The following is a 12759-nucleotide window of genomic DNA, read 5'->3' on the forward strand; positions in this document are numbered from 1 at the left end:
TGCCCAACAGAGGATCGAACAGCGATCGCGAGACAGCTCTCTCAGCTCCGCGACATCCTGGAGGCACGAGCCCACGTCTTACTCCAGACGGGGGACCTGCAGAGTGAAGGTCGCTCGTGATCTGCCCGGTGTTTCGCAGCAGACCGGGATCGACACCTCCTTCATCTTCTTCCTGACCTCTCGTCCTCAGGCCACATTCGCTGGCTAGTCTTACACCTCTGGGGTCAAGAGCATTAAAAGCCCACACGTAGGTAAAGGAAGCTTAATGCTCCACCTCCCCCTTCCAAAAAAAAAAAAAAGCAAAAACACAAAACAAAAAACCACACACCCAAACCCGCCCGTAGCTCTAACAGACGGTGTATTTTCAGGGAAGATACACATGACTAACTAGCTTCATAATTTCCGTTTGCTACTATATAGCCTCTGCAGTTTATTTAAAAGAAAAGGAAAGTGACCAACCTTTAACAGTAAAAGGTTTCATGGTCTATCACAGAGAGAAAAAACAAAAAAACAAAGGTTTCTTCCAATCTAACTCCAAACGGACGGCAGCTTCCCCCAGGGCGCCAGCAGCGATGCCCAGAGAGCGTTCCTCTCGTTCCCCCTGGGCCTGGACTGACCAGTCGGTCACTGAATTGTCAGGAAAATCAGGGCAGAACCAAACCCACGAACAGAAGAAAGGCAGAAGGGACCTACAATACCCACGGCAGTTTTCAGCAGAGTGACTATGACCTGACCTTACCGAGTCCGAGGCCTTTCCCAAGTCACCGGGGAAGGAAGAGAGCGCAAGTCTCCATACCGCCTGGGAGCCGGGAACGAACAGCGTCTCCGACTCCTTACCCGCCGAAGCAGCGCTCTCCCGCGCGCCTTTCAGAGACCTCAATTATCCAAGGCAACGTAGCAACCGCGAGGTTTTCCCCTCTTACGGAAAGGGCTTTTGAAAGCTAATGATTTTTAGCCACACGTTTGCAGAGAAAGTACATCGTGAAAAGGACTGTGATACTGGCCTCAGCAGTTTTGGACTTTCAGAAGGGGTAACCTGCAGTTACCTGACGAGGACTAGAATTACGTGCTCCAGAGTTGAAGAGTATACTTTGGAAAAAGGAGGGGGGAAAAAAAAAAAAAAAAGATCTTGTTGCCACAGCAATGCCTTTATCGTTTATTAGATGAGGGTAAATAGACAAGAATCATTTCCTTAAAACCCAGCTTAATTCACTGACATAGTGAGCATAAAACCAACCTAAAAATAAAACAGAAAATTAGAAAGTGTTGCTTACTGCCCCCTCTCCAGTAACAATTTCTCTCCCAACTTGATTCAGCAGCTGTAATTGTGCTTTGACGTTAGAGTGGCATTATAGCTGTAATAACACTATTGTTATTTCAACATGAAACAATGAGAGAGAAAGAAGGTCTGGCTACAAATGCTTGTCAAAAAAACAAACAGAAAACAGCCTCCAAACTGTAATACATCCTTTAATATTCCCCCCCCTTCCTGCCCCCCAGCGAACTTTTGCCAAACTTGGATTTTTGGGGTGCTTCTTGTTTTTTAAAGTTTATTGAGAAAACGTTACTGCAAACGTCTCTATGACGGCCTTGAAAGGCCTGAATCGAGTCAACCCGATCTGAACTTCCTTCCTGCCCCAAGCAGCTATGTGAAGGAACTCGGTAACTTTTGCTCCTATTCTACTTACGTACGTTCACGTCAAGAGTTAGCATTACAATATTCACTCTTAGAAAAGGTTTTGGTTGTTTACAAACTACCTCCTAGATATTTCTGAAAACCCCAGATGGCCAAAATCCCAGGTGTACTAGTAAGGAAATGCTGAAAAGCAGTGTAAAAGTGAATAGATCTGCTACTCCTTCAGCGTGGCAAAGGAGAGTTTTCCATTTCAAAGAGTCTTTGAAAAGGTAAAATGTAAATGTAAAACCCCATTTTACCTCGAGCATTACACTTTCAAAAAACATAAAGAACTAGTAACGAATATGTTAAGTTGTCTGTCCGTTTGAAAGCTTTGGCTCAGAAGATGCTCTCTAGTGATTTTCTTTATTTGATTTGGAGTTGGTTTGTTTTTCAGGACAAAGAGATCCACCACTTCCCTCGTCAGTAAATGCTACTACCCCCATTTTAAAAATAACTGTCAGCAGCATCACGTTAATAACTGTTAACTTAACAGTAACCTTTAATAAAGCTTCAGTTTATTCAGTATACGCAATTTATTTTGAAGACGGCATTCAAATATCAAAAGAGTAATTTCATAAAAGCACAAAGTTATCCACAAGCAGTGAAAACAACTGATGAACTTTTGAACAACAGAAAGGTGCCAGCGTCTTGCTTCTCTGCTTGGCTTTTAGCTCCTGAGTTTGTTTTGTATACAAAACATGAGATCCCTTCTTGTGATCGTGTTGTCTGTAAAATAACCTCCAGAGTACTGTGATGCTATTTCAAAAGACATCTAGTTTGCCGGTGCCTGCTTTTCATCACAGCAGGAGCTCATAATGAAAAATATTTTTTTCCCCTCGATCCCACCTATAATTCTGTACCCTGATATCTCTTAAAGGTTTCAAGACGGAATTAAAGTTTATCAGCTTCAGGAATTCAGTTACTCTATTTAAGGCAACCTCTCCAACCAACCATGCGATATCTTGCCTGCATTAGTAAGAAACCGTACGGCACCATCCACTGCGGAGAAAAGACGCACGCTTGAAAACAGCTGTCAAACACCATTCTGCTTCCTCCAACGGCGCAACGCTCAGTAGTCACCTTCAAGAAGTGGAGGTAGGCAGACTGAGGAGGTAACGGTGGAAGATAAGCTAGGTTTTCAGCTTACTTCTCTCAGAGCGCAGCTTAAGCCTAGCTGGACTTGTCCCAACTAGAAAGAGAGTATTGTTCAAAATTGTTCAGTGCAACTACCCGAGCTGTAAGCAAAGAGCAAACCGTAGCCACTACCGACAAGCGATACAGCAGACAAGGCTTAAGAGAGCAACACCAAGCCTCTCTAAACAATTAATCTACGCTTCAAAAGCGATGCTTCGCAGCTAAATTCAACCAGTGTTTCTCGACAGTGCAAGTCACGCAAATACAGTCAAAACCATCATCTTAGCTGAACGCAGTTACAGTACTGAGCAAAGCGCTATCTGAAGAAGAACGAATGCTGTAGTGGCCCATTACTCAAGTTTCCTTACCGCCCCTAAAGCCAGTTTCAAAAGAACAAGCCATCATGCAAACGCCACACAGCAGCTTACAGAGACCAGTCTAAGCCAGCTAGTCCCCTATGGCTACTCCTGTAGTAGCTTCACCAGTAATAATAGTGAGAATATTAAGATAAAGAATAGAAGTTTCACAGATGATTATTCTACTTATTTCCATGATGCAGCCTTAACCAATACCATCATCTCTCTTTTTGGAGAAGACATCTGGTGCGATATTACAGGCTGCAATTGTTTTAATAATGTAACCTAGCCCTAAGGCCCTGGGGTCATCCAAGGTTAAGACGCACTCACTGCAGAAACGGCACTGAGCCTGCAGTTTCAGCTCTGCTGCAACTGTGGCCTTAAAAAAAAAAAAAAAAAAAGAAAGAAATTAAGCTAGTCAACATACCATTCAAGATTTTCTCCACACCTCTGAGCTTAGTTTTGCTGAAAAAATTCACACTGTGCAGCATGGGCAAACTTGCTCATCACTTCTAAGTAGTATTAAATTACCATTCACACAGGGCTCAGTCTTTTAACATCAGTAGGAGAGGTCACACAACTGTTGCTGAAAAGCAGGTTAATTCAGGTACTTCTGACTCAGAATGTAATTGAGCTTCATTTGCTTTAAATGCTACTGGCACCTAGTGATTCAATTTGTAGCAAGGCTAAAAAGAGCAATTCCAGAGGCCAGAAATAGCCTGGGGTGAGGCACTCACTCAGAATGAGATTTTTCATGTAACCTTCAATTATAAGGGGAAAAAAAATAATAATAAAAAAAAACACACATTGCTGCTTTGGTGTTAGTCTCACTTACCTTCTAGATTTATAAATAGTGTCTTTTTTTTTTTTAATACAGCTTTGTAAGATCATTAAAAACAGTACTCATGTGGTTTTAGTGAGTGGAAACAAAAGGCTCAAGTCTCAGGGTTTCCATTAACCACCTACTCTTATCCAACAACAGACATTTCAGAGCTTAACCACAGAAAAGAACGCTGCTTCAAGTTTTTGGATTTTTTTTTAATACAGAACAATGCGAGACAGTCCTGTATGAAAGAAACACAGCAATCCATCAAGCTCAAACATCCCATGGATCCTCTTATCAGTAAGGGATAAGAGCTATAATTACCTTTGGCAGGAGTGTGAATTCAAATAGGAAAAAAGAGTATTTTTCAGCCTCTTCGTAGAGGCTTTGAATTATAAACCCAGTTTTAAGAGCTTAAGTTACATAACTTGAAAATCATCCAAGCCAATGAGTAAAATATAATCCCAGGGAGTTACCAATTAAAAGTCCACTGCCAAATTGATGAACTGGCTAAATCCTTTGCTACTCATACTTCAGTCTTTTCAAATCAGTTCCATTACAGACACATGATTTTGTCATTTAGAAGAAAAGTTCTCATATTTACTGCTTACTCAGCATGAAGCTGTTTTAAGTGGAACAGTCCATGAAAACCGATTTTCTCATTCTCAGTTTATAATGGTAAGTATTAGAAGGCTTATTAATCTCTGAAAAAGTATTACAACTATATTTTAGCAGTAGCAGCTACTGGAATGGTGTAAAAAAAAAAGGGGGGGGGGAGGCATTTAATCTTGCACTGTGTGCCAAAGTTTGACAAGTAAAAAGTATATAGTTCTTCCAGGCATGCTGAACTAGTCTATCTTTTTTTAAAGCAAAGGATAAACTGCTGTTAGGGAACTTTATTCACAGAAGATCAGACCTCGCTTATGAAAACTAAGGACAGGAAGACACTTAAAAAGAAAATAAGAGTAGCTCCCCAGTCAAACCTCTTTGACTCCCCTTGGCTGTTTTCACTGCCATTGAGAATCTTCCTCGAAGCGGTCACAGCCCACCAAGAGCTTTTAAAACAGATATCATCAAAGAGACCACAAGCGTCTGGGCCCTTCATACACCCCGATTACAACGCTACAACATTTCAGTGCCTTGAGAATAAACCTGACAAGTATTGTACAGTTGCCGCACGCATGGACTACACAGAAAGCTACTTGTCTCTAGTTTTAAGTTTCCTTCTTTTAGGGTCAAAACAGAACGCGTGCGCTTAGCTGCCAATCACACTTTCCCTGCTGTAGACACCAAGGCAGCGTAAGTGATAAGTAAGCCTGCTGAGTCAATATTTACATGACTCCATCGCTTAAATTCCCTCTGTCTTCTATTGTATAAACCCCTGATTATATATCAGGTATCTAAATAGACTAGGCGTAAGAAGGCAAAACTAGGCCTTGAAACTATCCTACCACCCGCACAGCCAACACCCCTTCACACGTTCCTAGGCTTAGCCGCTCACTCCGTTGACATCGAAAGCAATTAAAGGAAAACTGAACAACAACCCATTCAAAAGAGGACGTTTTCAAAATCTGTAAGCCACCGCCTCCTGTAATATATCACTTCTCAAGCCTATATGGTTGGATTGAGAATTATTTTAATATATAAAACCCAACAGGAACAAAGCTTTTAAATATATGCAAGTATACTGCAGTCATTTAATTTTTCACAGGCTTACTGTCAATTTTCATTCTGCAAGGAGAGCTCTCATGCCAGCTCGTCACACCAACATGACCGATTTTGTTCCCCCTTCCTAACAGCTAGGCTAACTCTGTAGCGTAGTTTCAGAACTTGTCAGGCGCGCTGGAAGGAGAGGATTGCAGTCACTCGTTTCCTCTTCCTCGAGGCTCCCCGTCGCTACCACAACGCGACCGGGACGAGCCCACCAGAGGGATTTCCGAGGCATCCTTTTTGTCCTTCCTGGTGTGGGGGGAGAGGGGAACTGCCATTTTTATTTAGCAGGTGAATTCAGGTATTACTCACAGGAAGAAACAATGGAATGGGGGTTTCCTCCCCCCCCCCTTCAGGTTTTACATAAGAGAAACTACGCGTGTGATCGTTTTAATGCCTAGTGAGTAATGCTGACGCCACACCTTGCAGCGCCTAATGCGATAGCTGCATCGTTAGCTGCTTGGACAGCAACGCGCGTGGTTTACCTTACTGCTACCACGTAGTCCCGCGGAATCCCTTCTGCCTGCTATGTCCCAAAATAATCCACATCAAGCCCAAGCCTCAGCGTGGCAGAGATTGCATTATTCGAGTCTAATCTGGGGGAGTGAAACTGGAAAAAAAGAAAAATAAACCCCACATAAAAATGGCTGCAATCATATCATTCCTCTCCAGGAACACACCCACAGGCATCCCCACCCTGCCCTTGCGGGCAGTCCGGTGAGAAACGCCTGGCTGAGAGGTTCCACCGAAAGAGGAGCGACCAGAAAAGCCAGCTACAGCTCTCCGCTGGCTGGAGCTGTGCAAATCCTTCGACTCAGAAAAACAGGAGGAAAATATTTCAGTGCTATGAACTACAATGCAGAAGCTTTGATGCTTAATGTCAAATAAGCGAGTGGATTTTTTCTGATATACCTGGTACAGGAAGACATGCTAAAAAAAAAAAAAAAGAATTACTAAAAGCTGCTTGCCATAACTTTTAATGTAATCTGAATAGTCCTATTTTTGTTACTTCCTTTTCGCAAGTGCTACAGAAATGAGAAAGAACATCACACATTAAGAAGAAATTAAAATTTTGGCAAGCAAGTTTGTTTTCACAGGAACTCATTCTGCAAAACACTACAGCGCTGAGTGAGAAGTCTTCTTAACTCTCTTAATAATTAAGAAAAAGGGACAAATTGTGGATTAGCATAACTTTCGGGTTTTTTTTTTTCTTTTTGCTTTGCAGCAAGTCTCTTACCAGAGTTGCCTCTTGCCTTAATCAGAAGTGAGCCTTTCTCTCCATCTTCAGTCCTCAAAACATAAGGCTTAAATGGAAATGCTACTCACAAAATCCAAACAGGCAATCAAAGGTAACTTACTACAATATAGGTCCCCCATGTGAATTTTCTACATGGTACCTATGGGTATAGCCCAATTCATGTAAACAGCAATTCTGTGCAAAAAGTACACCAGCTGGAACCATGCCTTTTTTGCATTCTGGTGCAGTGTTTAGAATAGCTTTGTCCACAGCCTTTTATAAATACAATAACAAAATATCTTGTGCTTCAACAGACCTTTTAAAGGCCAGAGTCACTAGTAAAACATGAAAGAGTATCACTGAAGGGAAAACTGAAATGGTACGTCTTTTACCCAAAGTATTCTGACACAAGGCAAAACAAGGCTACTCCCAACACCCCCCAGTCGCCGACTGTTATTGATTAACAGTCGCTTAGTACTAGGAAAATCGCCGAGAAATGGATGATCTGAAGGAATCCCAAACGCACCATCAACCCTTACTTTCTGCAAGCAAAGGTGGTGTTCAATGATCTACGTGAAACACATCATTCATCTCCCTGCAGATCCTTAATACAAACATGCCCTCAAACCTGACAAATCAAATAGCAGTTGCGGAAGAGGAAAACGGAGGGAAACGCTAAGTAAGCTATCTTCTCAAGTCATGAAAAGGCCTTGTCCAGAATACAACACACTGCAGTTAAACTGCACAGAAAAGGCATCATTGGGGGCGATGCCTTCAGACAGCAGTCACAACGTGATTTATTTCAGTGCAGAATGCAAAGAGAAGAGACTAACAACGTGCAAAAGCATTAGGTTCAGAGGACATCCCTGCTGGCTCATATCTTTTCTGCAGAATCCAACAACAGTTGGCAACAGAACAGTCACATTTAAAACAGCCTGGATTAGTCCAAAGAACCACCGTTTAACTAACCCTTGCTTTTCTGAGCAACGCTTTCTTTCTACTTGTCACCCGCACTGAAGACATGGCACCAAACTTCAAGCCCTACAACCTTAGCAGTTAAGCAAGGAAGACTAAAGTCACAATTCTCCATTTCGAGAAGAAAAATCTAACCTGCACAGTTTTTGCAGCACTACTAAATCCTCTCTTTTAATTAATTCTACAGGAGGCCTTTTCACGCAATTAAACAGGAGAGCAACTCATAAACAGGAAGGACAGCCCAAGTCATAGCCTCTGGTTTAACTTACTGGTCCGTTCCACCAAGTCAGTTTAACCTTACTTATTTTTATCTTTCCCTCTTCAAACGCACAGCAACTGCCAAAGTAGTCACGAGGGAGCACGCCACGAACAATACTCCCCGACTTCTCACTGCTTCCAGAGGAAGCAGTGACATTTTGATAGTCCACAGCAAAGTCCAAGAACAAAGAGTCCCACGGTTGCTCCATTATCCACACAGCCCATCCTGAAAGTCTAAACCGTCAAAGGAATGAAATGAATAGGCAACATGCCATCTCTGCTACCTGCATTAGCTAGCTGAGCTGTATACTGGTTCACATCAAAACAAAGTTTTAAAAAAAAAAAAAAAAGGAGGAAAAAAACCAAAAATCAGCAAACACCAGGGAGAGAAAGATCATTAGAGAGAACAAGAGAGGTAAAGACATCAATGGACCAGGAAGAAAAACACCCCACAAGGAAACAGAGCCTTTTAGCAAGCAAACAAATAAGAATCCCTGACAGAAAAGTTCTAGAAGTCTGGAAATCAATGGGAGGGTGATATTTTCTTTCTAATTGCTTTAGTCATCTGTGGGACTTCGCCCTTGCCCGATTTATTTTTGAAACAACATCTGCGTTCTCTGTACAGCGAAAATAAAACAAAGAATTACTGTTCTTCTTGAGCTGGCAAATAAAAACATTTCCCAGCTTTGAAAGAAACCTGGATTTTAAGCAGGTGACCAATTACACTTGGAATATTATAAGCGGACAACTATTTATTAAGATTCTTTTGAATTTGATTAATTGGCTCCATTGTTTATAATAAGGTAATTTGTCAATTTGATACATTACTTGTGAACACCTGAGCTCCTCAGACAAGCAGCTCTAACAGCAATTGCCCGAGGACCACGTAAAACAGACTTTTCAATTCTAGAAGAGCTCAAGAAAGATCTATCCACCAAACTCCAAGTAAGCTAGAAAACCTAGTACAGGCAGTGTGAGGGCTTTTTTTTAATGTTTTTTTTTCCATTGGGGGCGAGGAGGGATGTCAAGACTTGCTTTACAGTATGCATACTCTTTCTTCCACACCTCCTCTCCAAAGCAGGACAGCATTTTGCCTTTCTCATATCTCTTCAGAACACTTAGAGCACTTGACCGTGGGACAAAACCCAGGCTTGATTTGGTAAAACGGACTGAAATAGGAACTTTAAATTGTGGAGCACTGTGAAGAGAGATGACCACTTCACTGGACTCATGAGAACGAACAGACTTTGCAAGATTTCATTAGCACAATGTTCACTTGCAAAGGCAGGAGAGGAATTCCTCCTAGGCTTCCTAGAAAACAGTTTATACCCAGAAACAGAAGATTTAATTATCATCTGCCTGCATAACTGTCAGCGTTATTAACGGCCATAAAATAATGTTTATACAGCATTTCACGAGTTCAGAGTGCCATGTAAGCTAATCAAATTCATCTGTTTCAGACTAAGTCACAGCATTTAGTTATGATCTTATACCAAAGTAAATTCCATACTCTGACGGTACACCACTGAGTAGCATTTTCTGCTATTTCCTAAGCGTAGCGGCTGATCGCTTCAAGGTCTTCCCTTTGTTTTTTGCATCTTGGCACAGAAGTAACGAAAAAAATAAAATCAAGGGCACAGAACACTTCAGTCTTGCTCTACTGCGACTACCAGATTCAACAGATAAACACACTGGATAAGGAAGTCCAAACACTTTCATTTGTTTGTACAGTTCCTAACATCAAACAGGACCTGAAGGACCGCCATTCCAAACTGGTAACAAAAGGAAGAAAAGCAAAAAAAAAAAAACCAACCAACAAGCTGGACGAATGTCACTTACAAGAGAAGCAAGAGCCAAGAGTTCTGTTTCACTCTCACTTTTGAGGAGGAGAAGGTGTTGATATTACACAATCACTGCAGCAAGACATGCAAGTTACTGATTTGCGTACAACTGCTACAAAAAAAAGTGGAGAGAGTGAAAGAGAGTGAAGGTCAGCATGAATAATATTTACTTTTAAAACAAAGCACAGGGAAAGTTAAGTGCTACCAAACACTGGGAGTGTTCCAAAGAAACTGGTTTGTTAATAAGTAGGTAATTAAAACCACCCCCCTCGGCATAATTTCAGTTCCTTCATTCTGTTACACCTTCCCTGAACCTCACTCCTTTTGCCTCAAAAGACAGTTCTTAAATCTGAGTTGGAGACCAGCGCTGCCTGCCACAATCTATCAAAAATAATTAGCTTGCAGGTCCCTAAAGACCTTCAAGGCATAATAAAGAGGCAAATTTCCTTTCAAAAGGAAAGGGAAGATAAAAGTTGTAAATGACAGACCTTCCAACACGCTCACCGTTTTAACTGAAGTCATTGCTATAAATGTTTTCAAGAGGAAGTTCTGAGAAGACCTTTAGAACCAGACTAATAGCACTATTGTTCCATCAGCTGATCAACCAGAAGTTTGTAATGAACAACAGATTCAAAACCAGCCTTACCCCAGCCTTCAAAGCTTATCCTGATAGAGTCTGAAAAACAGGAAAACATCCTGAAAAATAACGATGTTTGCAAAGCCTGGATCTTGCAAGTTAATCTTAACACTCTATTTTTAAAGAGTAGTTAAAAGCCATCATTTTAAAAATACCTATTAAACCGGCATAACAAAGGGATGAAGAGAACCAGGTTTTCTTTGTTTACTCCTGTTAAAAAAAAAAAAAAAGACCATCTGCAAGACCAAGAGTCTCCAACATTAGCATATATATAGGTTATTGCAGCTACAAGACTACCGAGGAAACAAAGCATATGGAATAGCTGAAGCACAATCGTCCATCTTATGTCAGTATGAAACTATTGTAGTATCCCTCCCCCCCCCCCCATAATTCCAGGCATTTTTGTGATTGGGAAATAATACTTTATGAAGAAGAGAGGGAAAAAAAACAAACAAACAAACAAACATTAATTTCTCAAGATTTCTTCCAGGAAATCAGTGGTGGGGGGATTCTATACACCGAGCAGAACACATATCACTTCACAGCTGTTTTGGGGGCTTTTAGGGACTTCAAGGTTGAAACGAATAATTGTCAATCAACCCTCCGGTTTTCTGAATGCTGAATTCAAGACTTCAGTGCACCTTACCACAATATGATCCATCTTTGACACGAATGCTCTTTTCTGTGCTCTTTGGCTCAAAATACACGGCAACCTATGCCACAGTCTGTGAGAATCAAATGAAAGATTATTTCCTTTCTTCGGCTACAACCACATTACTTTTCAGTTTAACTGCATATCCTCCATTTCTTGTGTTGCGACACAGGAAAAACTGAATTATATTCTGCTGCCAAAGGAATTCCCTGCTTTCTTTCCTCCTCTCTCCTCCTCCCAACCATCTTTCACGTGAAGATTTTTCTCTGTGATCCTCTTTAACTAGTGTAGCTAACATTGCATCAAATACTGTAGGGAAAGACACACAATCAAGTGATACAAAGGCATTTTCTATATCAGTCCGTATGTGGCCCTTATGCTTCCCAAGATCCTGCTTTCTTTTTGAAAAACAGCACGCTGAGCAGAACCTTTCAGGTAAGAAATCTGTAGAGGTCCTTCTTCTGTGTGAACTAATATGAAAGTCCTTAGATGTTCCGCTATCAATGGCTAGTGCTCAGGAGATGCTGCTGGTCAGATGATGGGCCCTATTTTTCATCTGCACAAGGCAACAGTTTCTCGCTCACACCAAGCCCAAGGCTGAGCCAAAGCCAAGAGCTGCTTTCTCAAAGGCAAAAGAAATCCCAGCTCTTGGTAATCTGCCAGCCTTTCTGCATGCAACTGAAAGTCCGTCCGCATACCATTTCTCCAACATGTTGCTGATGCGTATAATAAGCCACCTCTGCCTGCCAGAAGTAGCCCTAAACCCCACGCCCCCACTTTCTTTCTCACTGTATTGGAAAGGAGTCTCCAGACAAACGCTCGTACGAAACACGCTCCACTACAGTTCCCAACACAGACCAGCACGGTTTCTGACAACATCACTCTGCAACAAGTTATCTGCAAATCTTGGTATATCAAGCACCCCATTGCCACAAACAAAAAGAAGTTTCATTAGAAATCAGTTAGCCCTTTGAAAACTAATGCCACTTCAACTTTTGGTACACCGGCAACCAAGAAAATGAAACCGATGCAAAAGATAGTACTGTCGTAAGCGCTTCTTGAGAAAAACAAGTGGCCAAACTAACCGTGATGGGAACTGCACCTAATTCGGCACACACCGTGGAATATTTATACACAGAAAGGAAAGTAACATCACACGAGTAAATATTTGCGGTTTTCTTTCCCAGTTATCACGAATATATAGACTTCAGACTGTATTACTGTAATACAGCCCACAGTGAACTAACCTCGAAGGTCACACTGAAATAGCAGCTTGTGCAAAATGTTTATTATATATTGACCTTTCAGAATAGAAGCACATTATATCTTTGCTCCTATATGGTCACGGCTTCATATTAATTACCAGACACAATCTGAGGCATTAACTTCGAAACTACAGATTCCTCTATGGCTTCTCTCTCAGGTACTTTCAGCTAGGGTTTCTTTTTTTTTTTTTTT

This window comes from Struthio camelus, chromosome 8, assembly GCF_040807025.1.
Source record: "Struthio camelus isolate bStrCam1 chromosome 8, bStrCam1.hap1, whole genome shotgun sequence".
Classification (NCBI taxonomy): domain Eukaryota; kingdom Metazoa; phylum Chordata; class Aves; order Struthioniformes; family Struthionidae; genus Struthio; species Struthio camelus.